The following is a 21011-nucleotide window of genomic DNA, read 5'->3' on the forward strand; positions in this document are numbered from 1 at the left end:
TAGTGATTTGGGGGGGGTCAAGTTTCCTGGGTTTTCCACATACAATATCATGTCATCTGTGAAGAGTGAACATTTGATTTCTTTGCCTACTTAGATGATCTTTCTTTCTTTCTTTCTTTCTTTCTTTCTTTCTTTCTTTCTTTCTTTCTTTCTTTCTTTCTTTCTTTTCTTATTACTAGGTCTTCTAGTACTACCTTGAACAGCAATGGTGATACCGGACATCCTTGCCATATTCCTAACCTTAGGGGAAAAGCTGTCAGGTTTTCTCCACTGAGAGTGATATTTGCTGTGGGTTTTTTGTATATGGCTTTTATGATATTGAGATATCTTCCTTCTATTCCTACACTGTGGAGAGTTTTAATCATGAAAAGATGCTGTATTTTGTGAAATACTTTTTCTGCATCTGTTGAGAGGATCATGTGGTTCTTGTCCTTTCTTTTATTAATGCAGTGTATCACACTGATTGATTTGTGTACGTTGAACCACCCTTGCAACCAAGGAATAAATCCTGCTTGGTCATGGTGAATAATCCTTTTAATGTACTGTTGGGTTCTGTTGGCTGGTATCCTAGTGAGAATTTTGGCATGAATGTGCATCAGGGTTATTGGTTGGTAATTCTCCTTTATGTTGAGATTTTTGTCTGTTTGGGGGATCAGGTAATGCTGGGCTCAGAATGAGTTTAGAAGTTTTCCTTGCATTTCTATTTTTTGAAAAAGCTTCAGAATAGGTCTTAGTTCTTTAAGTGGTTGGTAGAATTCCCCAGGGAAACCATCTGGCCTTGGGCTCTTGTTTGTTGGGAGATTTTTGATTAATGCTTCAGTATCCTTGCTGATTATGGGTCTGTTCAGACATTCTATTTCTTTTTGGTTCAGTTTTGGTAGTTTATATATTTCTAGGAATACATTTATTTCTTCCAGACTGCTTAGTTTGTTGACATATAGTTGTTCATATTATATTCACATAATTGTTTGTATTTCTTCAGTGTTGATTGTGATCACTCCTCTTTCATTCATAATTTTATTAATTTGTGTCCTTTCTCTTCTTTTTGCGAAATCTGGCTAAGGGTTTATAGATCTTATTCTTTCAAAGAACCAGCTCCTATTTTCATTGATCTGTTCTACAGTTCTTTTGGTTTCTATTTCATTGATTTCTGCTATAATCTTTATTAATTCTCTTCTACTGCTGGGTTTAGGCTTTATTTACTTTATTTACTTTATTACTAGCTCCTTTAGGTGTAACATTGGGGTGTGTATTTGAGACCTCTCTTGTTTCTTGAGAAAGGCTTGTATTGCTACACTCTTCCCTCTTAGGATTGCCTTTGCTGCATCCTAAAGGTTTTGTACAGTTGTGTTTTCATTTTCATTTGTTTCCACTAGTTTTTAAATTCTTTAATTTCCTGGCTGACCCATACATTCTTTAATAAGATGCTCTTTAACCTCCATGCATTTATTTCCTTCCATATTTCCTCTTGTGATTGAGTTCAAGTTTTAAAGCACCGTGGTCTGAAAATATGCAGGGATTAATTCCAATCTTTTGGTAGCATTTGAAACCTGATTTGTAACCCAGTTTGTGATCTCTGGAGAATGTTCCATGTGCACTCAAGAAGAATGTGTATTCTGTTGCTTTAGAAGAGAATGCTCTGAATGTATCTATGAAGTCCATCTGGTCCAGTGTGTCGTATAAAGCCCTTGTTTCCTTGTTGATCTTCTGTTTAGATGATCTGTCCATTTCAGGGATGTATTTCATTGGAACAGACCTAAAAAAGTTCTAATTTTGTGCTCTTCTGCTATATCACTGTCTGGTGTCAGGTTTTGAAGCCCCTCCCCCACGTGTTTTATCTTCCCATATATCACCTTGGATTCACTTCTTCACATTTATTACCTTGCAGAAAGTGGTCACTTTTCTATTTGTAGAATCGCAGCAATTCTTTTTTAGATCCTTGGTTGATCAGAATGATTTGATAGCTATCTATCTATCTATCTATCTATCTATTTGGGACCAGACAAAACTAAGGTCTCCTACCCCTTCTCCATTCTTCTCCTCCTCCAAGATCTATATATGATATACAACTCCCCAAGACTGACAATCTAATGGATTATTGCATTTATTTGTATAATTTTTGCTATTTAATTCAATGTCATGCCTTTCCTCTTTAATTTCATATCTTATTTTGCCTAATTTTAATTTTGTCACATAACTTCCTTTTTGCTGACCTGTTCATCTTTTTGGTGTTGTGCATTATGAACTGTATATACCTATGCATATGAGCTATTTTAGAATCTAACTTGAACACTGTCTTAATTGTAATGAAACATTAGGCAAAGTAAAAAAAAGGACATTATATACCACATCTTCTTGATCCATTCATCTGTTGATGGACATCTAGGTTCTTTCCATAGTTTGGCTATTGTGGACATTGCTGCACAATGGAATACTATGCAGCCATCAAAAGAAATGAAATCTTGCCATTTGCGACAACATGGATGGAACTAGAGCATATCATACTTAGCGAAATAAGTCAAGCGGAGAAAGACAACTATCATATGATCTCCCTGATATGAGGAAGTGGTGATGCAACATGGGGGCTTAAGTGGGTATGAGAAGAATCAATGAAAGAAGATGGGATTGGGAGGGAGACAAACCATAAGTGACTCTTAATCTCACAAAACAAACTGAGGGTTGCTGGGGGGAGGGGGTTTGGGAGAAGGGGGTGGTATTATGGACATTGGGGAGGGTATGTGTTTTGGTGAGTGCTGTGAAGTGTGTAAACCTGGTGATTCACAGACCTGTACCCCTGGGGATAAAAATATATGTTTATAAAAAATAAAAAATTAGGGAGGAGTCAAGATGGCGGAGAAGTAGCAAGCTGAGACTGCTTCAGCTAGCCGGAGATCAGCTAAATAGCTTATCTAAAGATTGCAAACATCTGAAAATCCATCCGCAGATCGAAGAGAAGAAGAACAGCAATTCTGGAAACAGAAAAACAACCACTTTCTGAAAGGTAGGACCGGCGGAGAAGTGAATCCAAAGCGACGGGAAGATAGACCCCGGGGGGAGGGGCCGGCTCCTGGCAAGCAGCGGAGCAACCGCGCACAAAATCAGGACTTTTAAAAGTCTGTTCCGCTGAGGGACATCGCTCCAGAGGCTAAACCGGGGCGAAGCCCACGCGGGGTCAGCGTGGCCTCAGGTCCCGCAGGGTCACAGAAGGATCGGGGGTGTCTGAGTGTCGCAGAGCTTTCGGGTATTGGAACAGGAAAGCCGGCTACAGAGACAGAGCCGACAGTAAGCTCACAGCTCGGTGTTACCTTGAACCGGTCGCAGGCTCGGTGAGCTCGGAGCGCGGCCGGAGGTCGGGCAGACGGGAGTGACTGGGCGCTGTTCTCTGAGGGCGCACTGAGGAGTGGGGCCCTGGGCTCTCGGCTCCTCCGGGCCGGAGACTAGGGGGCCGCCATTTGTATTCCCGTCCTCCAGAACTCTACGGAAAGCGCTCAGGGAACAAAAGCTCCTGAAAGCAAACCCGAGCAGATTACTCACCCGGCCCCGGGTAAGGGCGGTGTAATTCCGCCTGGGGCAAAGACACTTGAGAATCACTACAACAGGCCCCTCCCCCAGAAGATCAACAAGAAATCCAGCCTAGACCAAGTTCACCTACCAAGGAGTGCGGTTTCAATAACAAGGAGAGCAGCAGAATTCCAGAGGAGGAGAAAGCCAAGCACGGAACTCATGGCTTTTTTCCTGTGATTTTTTTAGTCTTGCAGTTAATCGAATTTTTTCTTTTTCATTTTTTTTTTTTTTTCTTCTCGCCTTCGGGTAAAATTTTTTTTTTTTAACTATTACCTTTTTCTTTTTTAACGATTTTTTACTAGTTTATCTAATATATATATATTTTTTCTTTTTTACATTTTTCTCAGGTGTTTTCTCTTTTTTAAAAATTTTTTTCTTTTCTTTTTTTTTTTCTTTTCTTTGTTCTTTTTTTTTCCTTTCTTCCTTTTTGAACCTCTTTTTATCCCCTTTCTCCCCACTCACGATTTTTGGATCTCTTCTAATTTGGTTAAAGCATATTTTCCTGGGGTTGTTGCCACCCTTTTAGTATTTTACTTGCCCCTTCATTTACGCTTATCTGGCCAAAATGACAAGACGTAAAAATTCAACACAAAAAAAAGAACAAGAGGCAGTACCGAAGGCTAGGGACCTAATCAATACAGAAATCAGTAATATGTCAGATCTAGAGTTCAGAATGACAATTCTCAAGGTTCTAGCCGGGCTCGAAAAAGGCATGGAAGATATTAGAGAAACCCTCTCGAGAGATATAAAAGCTTTTTCTGGAGAAATAAAAGAACTAAAATCTAACCAAGTTGAAATCAAAAAAGCTATTAATGAGGTGCAATCAAAAATGGAGGCTCTCACTGCTAGGATAAATGAGGCAGAAGAAAGAATTAGTGATATAGAAGACCAAATGACAGAGAATAAAGAAGCTGAGCAAAAGAGGGACAAACAGCTACTGGACCACGAGGGGAGAATTCGAGAGATAAGTGACACCATAAGACGAAACAACATTAGAATAATTGGGATTCCAGAAGAAGAAGAAAGAGAGAGGGGAGCAGAAGGTATACTGGAGAGAATTATTGGGGAGAATTTCCCCAATATGGCAAAGGGAACGAGCATCAAAATTCAGGAGGTTCAGAGAACGCCCATCAGAATCAATAAGAATAGGCCCACACCCCGTCACCTAATAGTAAAATTTACAAGTCTCAGTGACAAAGAGAAAATCCTGAAAGCAGCCCGGGAAAAGAAGTCTGTAACATACAATGGTAAAAATATTAGATTGGCAGCTGACTTATCCACAGAGACCTGGCAGGCCAGAAAGAGCTGGCATGATATTTTTAGAGCACTAAACGAGAAAAACATGCAGCCCAGAATACTATATCCAGCTAGGCTATCATTGAAAATAGAAGGAGAGATTAAAAGCTTCCAGGACAAACAACAACTGAAAGAATTTGCAAACACCAAACCAGCTGTACAGGAAATATTGAGAGGGGTCCTCTAAGCAAAGAGAGAGCCTACAAGTGGTAGATCAGAAAGGAACAGAGACCATATACAGTAACAGTCACCTTACAGGCAATACAATGGCACTAAATTCATATCTCTCAATAGTTACCCTGAATGTGAATGGGCTAAATGCCCCTGTCAAAAGACACAGGGTATCAGAATGGATAAAAAAACAAAACCCATCTATATGTTGCCTCCAAGAAACTCATTTTAAGCCCGAAGACACCTCCAGATTTAAAGTGAGGGGGTGGAAAAGAATTTACCATGCTAATGGACATCAGAAGAAAGCAGGAGTGGCAATCCTTATATCAGATCAATTAGATTTTAAGCCAAAGACTATAATAAGAGATGAGGAAGGACACTATATCATACTCAAAGGGTCTGTCCAACAAGAAGACTTAACAATTTTAAATATCTATGCCCCCAACGTGGGAGCAGCCAACTATATAAACCAATTAATAACAAAATCAAAGAAACACATCAACAATAATACAATAATAGTAGGGGACTTTAACACTCCCCTCACTGAAATGGACAGGTCATCCAAGCAAATGATCAGCAAGGAAATAAAGGCCTTAAACGACACACTGGACCAGATGGACATCACAGATATATTCAGAACATTTTATCCCAAAGCAACAGAATACACATTCTTCTCTAGTGCACATGGAACATTCTCCAGAATAGATCACATCCTCGGTCCTAAATCAGGACTCAACCGGTATCAAAAAATTGGGATCATTCCCTGCATATTTTCAGACCACAATGCTCTAAAGCTAGAACTCAACCACAAAAGGAAGTTTGGAAAGAACCCAAATACATGGAGATTAAACAGTATCCTTCTAAAGAATGAATGGGTCAACCGGGAAATTAAAGAAGAATTGAAAAAAATCATGGAAACAAATGATAATGAAAATACAACGGTTCAAAATCTGTGGGACACAACAAAGGCAGTCCTGAAAGGAAAATATATAGCGGTACAAGCCTTTCTCAAGAAACAAGAAAGGTCTCAGGTACACAACCTAACCCTACACCTAAAGGAGCTGCAGAAAGAACAAGAAAGAAACCCTAAGCCCAGCAGGAGAAGAGAAATCATAAAGATCAGAGCAGAAATCAATGAAATAGAAACCAAAAAAACAATAGAACAAATCAACGAAACTAGGAGCTGGTTCTTTGAAAGAATTAATAAAATTGATAAACCCCTGGCCAGACTTATCAAAAAGAAAAGAGAAAGGACTCAAATAAATAAAATCATGAACGAAAGAGGAGAGATCACAACTAACACCAAAGAAATATAAACTATTATAAGAACATACTATGAGCAACTCTACGGCAATAAATTTGACAATCTGGAAGAAATGGATGCATTCCTAGAAACATATAAACTACCACAACTGAACCAGGAAGAAATAGAAAGCCTGAACAGACCCATAACCAGTAAGGAGATTGAAACAGTCATTAAAAATCTCCAAACAAAAAAAAGCCCAGGGCCAGACGGCTTCCTGGGGGAATTCTACCAAACATTTAAAGAAGAACTAATTCCTATTCTCCTGAAACTGTTCCAAAAAATAGAAATGGAAGGAAAACTTCCAAACTTATTTTATGAGGCCAGCATCACCTTGATCCCAAAACCAGACAAGGATCCCACCAAAAAAGAGAGCTATAGACCGATATCCTTGATGAACACAGATGTGAAAATACTCAACAAAATACTAGCCAATAGGATTCAACAGTACATTAAAAAGATTATTCACCACGACCAAGTGGGGTTTATTCCAGGGCTGCAAGGTTGGTTCAACATCCGCAAATCAGTCAATGTGATACAACACATCAATAAAAGAAAGAACAAGAACCATATGATACTCTCAATAGATGCTGAAAAAGCATTTGACAAAGTACAGCATCCCTTCCTGATCAAAACTCTTCAAAGTGTAGGGATAGAGGGCACATACCTCAATATCATCAAAGCCATCTATGAAAAACCCACCGCAAATATCATTCTCAATGGAGAAAAACTGAAAGCTTTTCCGCTAAGGTCAGGAACACGGCAGGGATGTCCATTATCACCACTGCTATTCAACATAGTACTAGAGGTCCTAGCCTCAGCAATCAGACAACAAAAGGAAATTAAAGGCATCCAAATCGGCAAAGAAGAAGTCAAATTATCACTCTTTGCAGATGATATGATACTGTATGTGGAAAACCCAAAAGACTCCACTCCAAAACTGCTAGAACTTATACAGGAATTCAGTAAAGTGTCAGGATATAAAATCAATGCACAGAAAGCAGTTGCATTTCTCTACACCAACAGCAAGACAGAAGAAAGAGATATTAAGGAGTCAATCCCATTTACAATTGCATCCAAAACCATAAGATACCTAGGAATAAACCTAATCAAAGAGACACAGAATCTATACTCAGAAAACTATAAAGTACTCATGAAAGAAATTGAGGAAGACACAAAGAAATGGAAAAATGTTCCATGCTCCTGGATTGGAAGAATAAATATTGTGAAAATGTCTATGCTACCTAAAGCAATCTACACATTTAATGCAATTCCTATCAAAGTACCATCCATCTTTTTCAAAGAAATGGAACAAATAATGCTAAAATTTATATGGAACCAGAAAAGACCTCGAATAGCCAAAGGGATATTGAAAAAGAAAGCCAACGTTGGTGGCATCACAATTCCGGACTTCAAGCTCTATTACAAAGCTGTCATCATCAAGACAGCATGGTACTGGCACAAAAACAGACACATAGATCAATGGAACAGAATAGAGAGCCCAGAAATAGACCCTCAAATCTATGGTCAACTCATCTTTGACAAAGCAGGAAAGAATGTCCAATGGAAAAAAGACAGCCTCTTCAATAAATGGTGCTGGGAAAATTGGACAGCCACATGCAGAAAAATGAAATTGGACCATTTCCTTACACCACACACAAAAATAGACTCAAAATGGATGAAGGACCTCAATGTGCGAAAGGAATCCATCAAAATCCTTGAGGAGAACACAGGCAGCAACCTCTTCGACCTCTGCCGCAGCAACATCTTCCTAGGAACAATGCAAAAGGCAAGGGAAGCAAGGGGAAAAATGAACTATTGGGATTTCATCAAGATCAAAAGCTTTTGCACAGCAAAGGAAACAGTTAACAAAATCAAAAGACAACTGACAGAATGGGAGAAGATATTTGCAAACGACATATCAGATAAAGGACTAGTGTCCAGAATCTATAAAGAACTTAGCAAACTCAACACCCAAAGAACAAATAATCCAATCAAGAAATGGGCAGAGGACATGAACAGACATTTCTGCAAAGAAGCCATCCAGATGGCCAACAGACACATGAAAAAGTGCTCCATATCACTCGGCATCAGGGAAATACAAATCAAAACCACAATGAGATATCACCTCACACCAGTCAGAATGGCTAAAATAAACAAGTCAGGAAATGACAGATGCTGGCGAGGATGTGGAGAAAGGGGAACTCTCCTACATTGTTGGTGGGAATGCAAGCTGGTGCAGCCACTCTGGAAAACAGCATGGAGGTTCCTCAAAATGTTGAAAATAGAACTGCCCTATGACCCAGCAATTGCACTATTGGGTATTTACCCTAAAGATACAAACGTAGTGATCCAAAGGGGCACATGCACCCGAATGTTTATAGCAGCAATGTCCACAATAGCCAAACTATGGAAAGAACCTAGATGTCCATCAACAGATGAATGGATCACGAAGATGTGGTATATATACACAATGGAATACTATGCAGCCATCAAAAGAAATGAAATCTTGCCATTTGCGACAACATGGATGGAACTAGAGCGAATCATGCTTAGCGAAATAAGTCAAGCAGAGAAAGACAACTATCATATGATCTCCCTGATATGAGGAAGTGGTGATGCAACATGGAGGCTTAAGTGGGTAGGAGAAGAATAAAAGAAACAAGATGGGATTGGGAGGGAGACAAACCATAAGTGACTCTTAATCTCACAAAACAAACTGAGGGTTGCTGGGGGGAGGGGGTTTGGGAGAAGAGGGTGGGATTATGGACATTGGGGAGGGTATGTGCTTTGGTGAGTGCTGTGAAGTGTGTAAACCTGGTGATTCACAGACCTGTACCCCTGGGGATAAAAATATATGTTACAAAAAAATAAAAAAATTAAAAAAAAAAGGACATTATATGGAAAACTTGACCAGTAATCTTCAAAATGTCAAAATCATGAAAAACATGGGAGCTATCAGTGGTCAGAGGAAACTAAGTTTTGGTAACTAAATGCAGTGTGGTATCCCGGATGAGATTCTGGAAATGGGGCATCAATTAAAAAGATTGGGGAAACAATCTGTAGTTCTGTAGTTCTGTTAATAGTATTGTACTAATGTTAATATTTAAGTTTTGATACACATACTGAGGTTATACAATATGCTAACGTTAGTGAAAGCCAGGCAAATGGTATTTGGAACTCTATTTTCCTTGTAATGCTTTTGTATAAACAAAATTATTTGAAAACAAACAGTTTATAAATATTGTTTGAGTTTTCCTATTAATAGCTATGTTTAATTAATTAATATTTATTTTTTGATATATATGGGTATACTTCTGCCATTTTATGTGGCATATTCTTACCATTCTGTCTTTCCTTCTCACTGTTGTTTTGATAAAATTTTCTTAATTATATTTTTTCTCTATCATATAGAAATATGTATATTACATTCTTTTTTAAAATGTTTTTATTTTAGTTTTTTGGAGAGAGAGAGAGCAGCGTTGGGGGGAGGGTGGCAGAGGGAGAGTGAGAATCCCAAGCAGTCTCCATGTCTAGCATGGAACCCTACTCGGGGTTTGATCTCATGACCCTGAGACCATTACCTGAACTAAAATCAAGAGTTGGACTATTAACTGAGCCACCCAGGCACCCTTATTACATTCTTTATGTGTAGAATTTTTAAACCACATATCTCAGTTTTTTCCTCCTATATCTAAGTGTATTAACTATTCTATTTGTTCTCTGATCAAGATAAAATATTAACATGTATTTCCTTCTTTCACTATCTCTTTATCAACTCCTATATTAAATTGCTTGGAATTTTAATCCTAGAATACAAGTAAAAGTAGAAATGTTTATTGTTGAATCAAATAATTAGGTTTAGAAGATTTTCTATCTTCTCATTGTAATACATTATTTAGAATGTTTTTCTTGAGCAAGTTATGAAATTCTGTGGTAAATTTTATTACCTCATATGTGTTTGAAAATGTCTGTTGCTCCTTTATTCTTACATGAATATTTATCTTAGTATATAAAACTTATTTTCCTGCTAATGTTTCTGATGAAATATGTGATGTCAACCTGGGTCTTGGTTTGTTGTAATTGTTTTTTTGTTTGGTTTGGTTTGTTTTGGTAGGTAATCTGTCTTTTTCTGCTAACAGATTTGAAGATATTCTTTTCCCTTCCCTAAATTTTGACTAGAGATCTTATTTTTTCCTTTAGCTCTTCTCAACAGTTAGTGGATTTCTAAACTGAGGGATTTGGCTTTCTTAGTTTGGGGAAAACTTTATTCTCTTTTAAATTACAGCTTCACCATCTTTTCTTCTCTCTTTCTGAAACTCTTAGAGTCCTTTTAATTTTAGTGTGTTTAAAATTACCCAATGTCAAGTTTACTAATTTTTTTTCAATGACTGAAGTAACCCCCAAACACAGAGAAGCACAAAGAAGCAAATATCTTCAAAATGGTAGTCCTTCTTTGATGCATTAAGATGTGCACTGGACTAGCTTTAATGTAAGAGATCTCTTAGTAAGGTACATGGTCCTGTAATATACACAGAAGGAAGCTTATTTGGTGATGAAACATTTCTCTTTTATAATAGTTGAATAGGTTAACATTATATTTTCCAGAGAGTGATTGAATTCATAGATTTTGGATTTGTTAACCAAGATGATTTCTGCACAGACCAGGTACATCTTCCTAAAAAGATTCCATAGGTAAGAACTCTTGCTACTAATGTATTTTCCAGGTGATTTCCCACTCATATGTTTATGAGGAGATTTGATTAGTCTTCTTTCTTTTTTACACATTCACCAAAAGAGGAGAGAATCTGTTATAGGTCTGTTGCTTTCCTTCTCAGTCCATTCTCTAGCCTTGGTCAAGATCTTTTTGACACATACTTCTCAGAAACTTTTCATAAAATTTCATGTTTAATTTTATGGACTATTTTATATTAAATAATAAAATTCACAAGCCCCTTTGATCAGCATTTTAAACCATTTAATGTATAGGAGGAATTTTCTCTATGAGGCTTGCTATTGGTAACCATATCATTTCACAGTTCTTTGATATTTTTTTGAACCAGCAGTTTTAACTACATTAGCTGTAGTAATTTCAAATTAAAAAATGCTGATACATTTTTAATTTTAAAGGAAAAATTCACTTATTTTATTCTGGTAAATTTTTATGACAGTGATTCTATCACTTAGTTTTTCAAATCTGCCTCTGAAAGTATTTTCTCATTCTGGAGGTCATCATCTATAATAAGTTTGGTTTTTATTTGATCCTACCTATTAGCCTACAAATATTTTGTTACCTATAAAATTTTAGCAGATAAATTAAGAGTATATTTGGCACATCATTTGTAAATATCTGGTATATTTATATCAGTAAATTTGCGATATCATTCTCATTCCTAACAGAAGCCACATTTTAGCAACTGGGATGGAGACTGGAGGTCTTTGTTTAGTAAATTGTGGGTTCCAACTTGTGGGCATAACCATAGCTCATTTATGGTATAGCTCTTCACAGAGCCTGACATAAGAGGGTCATGGGTAACACTGCCCATCTTTCCCCACTATGAATAATCTTATATTGCTTCTTTATCTTTTTAATTCTAATTAGTTGTATCACAGAAATGACAAAATCTTTTTTACTTGTGGTAATGAACAATTAGAGAAAACAACAAAGGTCACCAATTCTTTAGTAATGTCTGGCCACAGTGTCCCTGGAAAATGTAGCCCATTACTCTAACCCTCTATACTTGAAACACATCAGATTCCATATGATTAGAATACCCAAAAGTCATTCCTAGGTAAGAATTTAAGTCCATCATTGATGACAAGTATGGAGTTTTATTAGAGTCATTATTCAATTATTCAGAGTCATATTCTAAAAACAATAAGCTGAATGATAGCTGGAGTTAACCACAAATAATCTGAATTATTAAATTATATCACCTATTTTCCCTTAATTTTTCAAGTAGAGTTCATTGGCAGAGCTCATATATTAACAAGAGTCCAATTCCACTTCTCTAAAAAAAAAATAAGTTCAGAATTTCCTCCCAATATTAGCCACTAATCAGTGCCATATATAAGAGCACTTGGGAAGAATAAACATTCTTGTGGAAATAGCATGACAGCATTCTTTCCTAGGACTGTGAATCACTTATAAATTCCAATTCCATTTGTTATTATTTCCCTTTGTTTCCTTTTATCACTCCTCATGATCAGCATTGTTTAGCTCAAATGTCCTGTTCAACCATTGGGCTGAGGACCAAATTATTTAAACATCTAAGCCAATCTTTCAAGAGTTTCCCTTCATCTGTATTGAATAATAAGTATATTAATTACCTATTCCAATTAGAAATTTAAAATGTGATAGATCTTATAATATTAGGCTTCTTTTTCCAATTTTGCTTACTAGTAGCTATCAAGTGCTTACTTATCCAAAAGGGCCAATATGGTAGAAAATTTGTTTTTCCAAATTTTTAATTGTCTTCTCCAAGGCTGTTTTTATTTTAAATTTATTTATTTTCAGCATAACAGTATCATTATTTTTTCACCACACCCAGTGCTCCATGTAATCCGTGCCCTCTATAACACCCACCACCTGGTACCCCAACCTCCCACCCCCCCGCCACTTCAAACCCCTCAGATTGTTTTTCAGAGTCCATAGTCTCTCATGATTCACCTCCCCTTCCAATTTACCCCAACCCCCTTCTCTCTAACTCCCCATGTCCTCCATGCTTTTTGTTTTGCTCCATAAATAAGTGAAACCATATGATAATTGACTCTCTCTGCTTGACTTATTTCACTCAGCATAATCTCTTCCAGTCCCGGCCATGTTGCTACAAAAGTTGGGTATTTGTCCTTTCTGATGGAGGCATAATACTCCATAGTGTATATGGACCACATCTTCCTTATCCATTCGTTCGTTGAAGGGCATCTTGGTTCTTTCCACAGTTTGGTGACCGTGGCCATTGCTGCTATAAACACTGGGGTACAGATGGCCCTTCTTTTCACTACATCTGTTTCTTTGGGGTAAATACCCAAGAGTGCAATGGCAGGGTCATAGGGAAGTTCTATTGTACTGCAGGAGTAGAAAAGCCCACAATAGGCAATCCACAGAATGGGAGAAAATGTTTGTGAATCAAATATTTGAAAAGGAATTAAATCTAAAATACACAGAGGAATTCTAAAACTCAACAGTAATAGAAACAAAACCTTTTTCAAAACCAGCAAAGGTCTTGAATAGACTTTTCTTCAAAGAAGATACACAAAGGGCAAAAACATATGAAAAGATGCTCAGTATCGCTAATCACTATGGAAATATAAACCAAAATCTACCATGACATCTCACATCCAGTAGTATGGTTATTATTAAAGTAAAATAACAAGTGTGTGAAGATGTGGAAAAATTGAGCACCTTGGGCACTGTTGGTGGGAACATAAAATGGTGTAGCCACTGTGGAAAACAGCATGGCAGGTCTCCAAAAATCTTAAAAATAGAATTACTATATAATGCAGTAATTTCGTGTCTGGGCATGTACCCAAAAGAATTGAAAGCAGGGTCACAAAGACATATTTGTAAACCCATGTTCATAGCAGCAATATTCACAACAGCTATAATATGGAAACAGCCCAAGTATCCATTGACAGATGAACAGATAAGCAAAATGTGATACACACACACACACACACACACACACATGCATGCATGTTTATATATACATACACACACAAATACATACTATGGGATATTATTCAACCTTTAAAAAGAAGGAAACTCTAATGTTTTTTAAAGCACATGGATGAATCTTGATATATTATGCTAAGTGAAATAAAGCAGTCACCAATAGACAAATATTGTATGATTCCAGTTATATGAGGTACTTAGAGTAGTCAAAATCAGAGACAAAAAATAGAATGGTGGTTGCCAGGGGCCAGAGAGAGGGAATGGGGAGTTATTGTTTATTCAGTATAAAGGATCAGTTTTATAAGATAAAGAATGGGAATTTACAGTGCTGATATAGCATAGTATTATGAATGTATTTAATACCACTGAACTGGACACTTAACAATGGTTAGGATGGTAAATTTTGATACATATATTTTACCACAATAAAAAAATGTAAAAAAAAATATATTTGCTAAAGAAAGATAAACAAAGAAAAGAGAAAAGAAGGAAGAAGAAAAGAAAAAGAAAGAAAAAAGAAAACCCTAGAGTTGAATTCGTGTCAATCCCAGTCAAAACCATTTGCAGATCCTTGCAGCTAATGGTTGAAATTCAGTGTAATCAGATTTAAAGATATTGATTCTTTTCCAGTTGCCATTAGGCATAGTTTCTTATTACATTAGACATTTCTTCAGGTGCCAGAGGACATGACATCTCAGTCCATGAGTACATGTCCTGAACACCCACATCCACATGCCCACTTGTTCATAAAGTCAGGAGCTAGTGAGGCATCTATGCTAATTTTCCAATTTCCCTTTTAGCTGGCAACAGTATTTTATTGGTGAGCATTTACATGACCCAATTTCATTCTTCCTCTAAATCCCCACAGATAATTTTGTAACTGAATTCTCCATATGCAGTACTTTTTTATTGTTCGGTCATCTAGAGCCCATTGGCCTGACCATATAGCAAAGGTCTTTGGCTACAACCCAAGTCTATAAATACTGAAACACCCTCTAGAGGACCTGAGTCTAATTCCTCTTCTGCTTTTAATTAAACATTTCTCAGTTCTATTCATTATGTATGTGAACTTGCCCTTGCTTGCTTCCATCAAAGTTTTACCATCTGCTGGGCATATCGTGGCTGATTTCCAAATGGCATTATGGCTCTAAGATTGGGGATTCCCTAACATTGAAAATTCCCTAAATTTGGGAACTCCTGCTAGTGACCAGAAAACCTATTTTTCATCAGTAGGGAGAGAACAAGATATTAGCTGCACAGCAATGGGAACAAGGAGTTCCTCAGAGGTCATAAGATCTATGGAAAGTGAGGCAATCCACTCATGTGTGTGGCATACCTCACTGAAATGCCCCTCAACCTTGTGCTGTCCTTAAACTTCCATTTAAAAAAAATATTTTATTCATTTATTTGATAGAGAGAATGAGCAGAAGGAGAAGGACAAGCAGACTCCGTGCCAAGTGCAGAACCTGACTCGGGGCTCAATCCCATGACCCTGAGATCATGACTTGAGCAGAAACCAAGTGTAAGATGCTCAACCAACTGAGCTACCCAGGCATCCCTTAAACTTCCATTTTTATAAGTAAACTCTGCCATGGTCCTCTCTCCCTATTACAATGCTATCAGAAAGCTTAATTCTATTAGAATGCTTCTATGACATCATCTAATTCATCACTGGTATTTCTGTCCTTAGATTTATTTGACCCTTCTGTGATGGGTAAAATTTTAATTAACATCCAATAAGAAGCCAGCACTTTCTTTTCAAGTAAGCTAGAATTAGCAGCAGTCAGGCGATCCTCAGATCCAGCATCCATGAGGCCTCAGCGGAGTAACCTTATTCAAATTATGCCAAAGGTCTAATTTATTCTGATTGCAGATACCTCTAATGTAATGAGAGCAGCCAGGTCCTAAGAGTTCAATGGGATTGCTTGTGACACCACTCTCTGTAACTCTTTCAATGCTTGTTTTTGCTCAGAGCCCAAGGCTAATTCAAATTTCCTTCTGGCGACTTTGTGATTAGAAGCAACAGGATTCCTAGATGAGAAAGATGATTTTGCCTTTACCTAGCAAGGTGAATCAGAGGGTTCATCACATTCAGTCCTTAATAATCTGCTGTTTACATTTAGTTCCTGCTTAATATACTGGCTAGACAGGGTTATTGCAATGGCAGTTAGTGGGAATCAAGATTCTCACTTCGGGGCGCCTGGGTGGCTCAGTGGGTTAAGCCGCTGCCTTCGGCTCAGGTCATGATCTCAGGGTCCTGGGATCGAGTCCCGCATCGGGCTCTCTGCTCAGCAGGGAGCCTGCTTCCTTCTCTCTCTCTCTCTCTCTCTCTCTCTCTGCCTGCCTCTCAGTGTACTTGTAATTTCTCTCTGTCAAATAAATAAATAAAATCTTTAAAAAAAAAAAAAAAAAAAAAAGATTCTCACTTCAAGCAGTTCTTTAATCAAAGCAATGATAATTTACTGCCCTTCTGGATTTTTATCTTGCTTAATGTTAACTACTGAGGAGAACTCCGGTAATTCCCAGGTTCTTGTTTATCACGGCCGATTTAAACTGGACCAAAGGCAGACTGAATTTATATCCCTTGTGACAATCATCCCCATGTCTTGTTCACATGTAACACCTATCCCAGTTACGTGTGTAGTTATAGGCCATGAGGCCACAGAATAATCAATCTAGTCACAATTTTCAGTTTGTAGCTCTATCTCTACCTTAATTTTCTTAACTCAGCAAGTATACCTTCCCAGTTTCAACTTTCAGCCCTTGAGAACACATCCTTTTCCCCCATAGAGCCATTCATATCCTCCACAGGGATAACTCTGCTTTGAGCACCGGGCAAAGATGCTTTGGCATGTGCTCTGACATCTTAGTGCAGAAGCTTTACTTCATTGTTAAACTATTTTCCACACTGTCTCCTATATTGCTCTCTCGGTCACTCATATTTACTGAGGGATTTGTGAGGTAGTATCACAGATCCTACTAGTTTATTTGCCAGGTCCCCTCAGGTCTTTTTACCAGTTCCTTGGACCCACTCCTTGACTTTGATGTGTTTTCTGTGCAAAGATATTGCCTGAAGATGATGGCTCTTTAGAGGATGGTTCTAGAATATTGAGGTGTCCTGATGAGCCACAGTGCCTGGAAATCACATTGTTTCCCGAGTCGGGGCAGCCAAATGCCAGGGACTGACCATATGGGCAAAGAGAAATCCAGATCCTTTACTCTGAAGTGGGACTCATATACTTGAGCTCTCCTAGGGATCCTATTGAATCTGGGAATTCTCCTGAAGTTGCATATCCGCCTTGGTTTGTTCCCTTGCCCTCTCTGGTTTCTTATTCCCTTCTTTCTTTCTCCTGGGAGTACATCATAAATCACTTGTATTTAAATCCTTCGTCCAGGGTCTGCTTCTAGGAAATCTGACTTAAGATACCTAACCAATAATATCCAATTCTTGTCATCCCTCTGGGTAACCTTTATGCCTTAGAGAAGGGATGGCAAACGGTGTCCTTTGTCACCAGGCTCTCTTCTGACTTCATTGCTGTCACTTTCTACTTCCATTGTGCATGTCATGGCATCTTTCCTGCTGAACTCAGATGCCAGCTCAGAATTCTCTACACCATGCTTTAGAAAAGCACAGATAACCCTGAAATGTTCTAAGTGTTTTGCTTCAATATAAAACAACAGTAAATTATACCAAGCCTGTCTTTTTAACCACTCCATCTCCCACCTTCACTATCCAGAGAATCTTACATGTAAATCAGATTAAATCCACGCTATATTCTCTGCCTAATCATGTATTTAGAAGTGAGTATGTACACTGATGTTTTCTTCTCTATTTTCATTAGGGATTTTTTAAAGGGATCATACAGCTCTATGGTCAAAGAGAAAGAACGCATTGTCTTGTTATGGATGATCACTGGGATATCTTGAAAAGATCATCAGTTTACTTGGAGTGTGCCTCTCACTCTTTTGAATTTCATGAACATGGAATTTCATGAAAATGGAATTTGAAAGTGAATATATTGAAAGATGCAGTTCTTTCTTCTGCTTCTTCACAGAACAACTTCAACTTGGCTGCTCTGATAACCAATCTTTAAAAGACAGTTCTTTCTTTATCATACTGTGTCTAGTGAGTTTTGTTACTGTTGCTTATCACAAACCTATGAGTATTTTTAAACTTCTATATTAACTTGTTATTGTTGGTGTCTCTAATTATAAGAAAAAATTAAATAAAGTTTTCATGAGAACAGGGACCTTATCTGACTTGTTTACCATTGTATTTCCCACAGTCGATCAGCCTGGCACGGAGGAGGAATTCAACCAATAGGAGGTGAACAAGTTAATGATGAATGGAATAGAGGAAGAAGCACAGGTGAGGACTGGTCTATGTGGAACTTGAATACCCAATGCAGAAATGGAGAATCACATCTTATTACCTATTCCTATGATTTTATTATGATTCTGCCTTATAAAACAGTGGATTGCACATGGTTCTTGGAGTTAGACACAATCTATGTTAACATCTTGGGTCTATCACTTACTAGTTCAGGGTTACTTAAATTTCCAGGGCCCAGTTTGTTCCTCCTTCAAATAATATTGTGCCAGGTAGGGTTTACAAGGGAGATAAAGTGAGGCAAAATGTTTAACATACAGTATCTGGCACATAGCAAGCACTTAGTGAAGGTAACTATTTTGGAACTTAGATCATATAATATTTTTTATGTATTAAGAAGAAATATGGAGTAAATTGGTATAATTCCTTTATGTAATACAATTATACACACTAGTATGAAAACAAAAAAAAAAATTTATCTGTATAATAAACTCCTGGCTCTAAAATGAGATATAAGAGCCTGGAGATCATCCTGCCCATCATTCCATTAGATAATAATTAAGATTTATTTTTCATATTTTTGGGGCAACTTATAAAATAATTTTGAGACATTACTAAATTTTTAACAGCTGCTTGACATTTATGCACCAAATATATCAAATAGGAAATATAAAAACACCACTTAGAGAATGCCATGGATCTATGTGGCTCCTTTAGACCCAAATTTTCTTGCTGATCTCTGGAGAAAGTTGAGCTGTATAAATTTCATTTCAGTTAACCTTAGTCTTCTTCTAGTTCATTGACTGTATCATAATTGAAAGCAAGTAATTAAACACACAAAATTGTATTATGTCATAATAAAAAAAAGACAAAATGTTTGTTTATTTGCTTGCCCCCTCCCCAGGATTAAAATAATCATGTCTATCTGGGACAGTATCAGTGACAGATTTTTGCATTTATCCATACATGATATAGAATGGCAGTCAGACACTGATATTTTAAAGCAGGAGTGGGGACCAGCAAGCAAACAAGCAGAAAACCACTGAACAACTAAAACAAAAATCTTGTCTTTTTTGTTATGACATAATATAATTTTGTTTATTTTATTTTTTAAAAAAATAGCTATCCAACCATGATGTATTTTAGCACAGTCAGGTAAAATCCTAATTATTGTTGCCAAAAAGAGAGTGCTGAACAAGGATGTTTGTGGGCTAAAAATTCTTTTATGGAACTCATTAGCTGTATCAGACACAAAAATATTTATGATGTTATAAAACTGCTGAAAACAGAGGGGGCATTCAGTGCCATTTAGAGTTTATTTGGGCCTCAAACTACTTTCATAACCTTGAAATTCTCTCAGGTAGTATATGTAGTAGCAAATGGTATTATTCTATTGAGTTTACAGTGTTATTAGAGTTTATGCAATGTTCAAACAATAGCTTTTGAAATAAATAGAATACTATACTCATAGCAAATTATGTGTAAGTGATCAAATCAACTTAAAGGTTTCTAAGACTAAAGAAAGCATTTTGTGTATAAAGTCACACAATTCTCCTTTATTAGAATTAGCTTTATTTTTTCCATGTCTGCCTATTCTAATGGACATGTTTGTCTCTCTGCTTACACATTTCTGTCTCTCTTCTCCCCGTTGTTAAAGTATACATGCATTGTATCAACTCCCGGGCTTTCGTGCAGAATAGTACCAAATCCAACCACTGCATACCTTCTTTCCTGGACAAATTGCTGGGTTAAAGCTGGCCATGTTCCTTAGGCAAGCCAGTCCAGATAAACTTTAAGACATCTTGTTGGGGGGCACCTGGGTGGCTCAGTGGGTTAAAGCCTCTGCCTTCAGCTTAGGTCATGTTCCCAGGGTCCTGGGATGGAACCCCACATCGGGCTCTCTGCTCAGCGGGGAGCCTGCTTCCTCCTCTCTCTCTCTCCCTGCCTCTCTGCCTACTTGTGACCTCTATCTGTCAAATAAATAAATAAAATCTTAAAAAAAAAAAAAAAGACATCTTGTTGGAATACCAGACACCAAAGTACTTTCTTTCCAACAGGAAAAAATACCAGTTGCTACAACCATAAGAAGAAATAATCTCAATCTTGTCTGGTCAAAAGATAATCAGTGATTGGACCAACCAAATCCTATTATAACTCTGGAATTTCTGTTCTATGAATGATTATGTTTATCCTATTTTTAAGGCAGCTGGTGCTGGAATTTCTGTTGTTGGTTTTTTTTTTATATAAAACATCATAGATTTAGCAACAAAATTACTCTTTTTAGAAAGGGAACTTATATTTTTTCCTGACTCATTCAGATATAGGAATTTAAGCAATACCAATAAAGTTGAATTTTACTTTATTCTTCAGGCTGTAATATAATAGTTCTATGGTTGTTCCCCTTGAAAAGCAGATTTTCTTTCTTTCTTTTTTTTTAAACATCTTAATTTAATTTAATTTAATTTTTTTCAGTGTTCCAAGATTCATTGTTTATGCACCACATCCAGTGCTAAAAAGCAGGTTTTCTAGAATGTGTGATGGCATTGTAGATATTCCCTGGAATATCCAAAATCCTTGTAGTAATTTTACTCTGCTGATGCAGAAATGGAGCTCAGTCCCCATAGAAAGGTTCACTGGAGGTTAGGGTGAAGGAGAGGGTCACATCCCAGCTG

Source organism: Mustela nivalis (genome assembly GCF_964662115.1).
Source record: "Mustela nivalis genome assembly, chromosome: 4".
NCBI lineage: Eukaryota > Metazoa > Chordata > Mammalia > Carnivora > Mustelidae > Mustela > Mustela nivalis.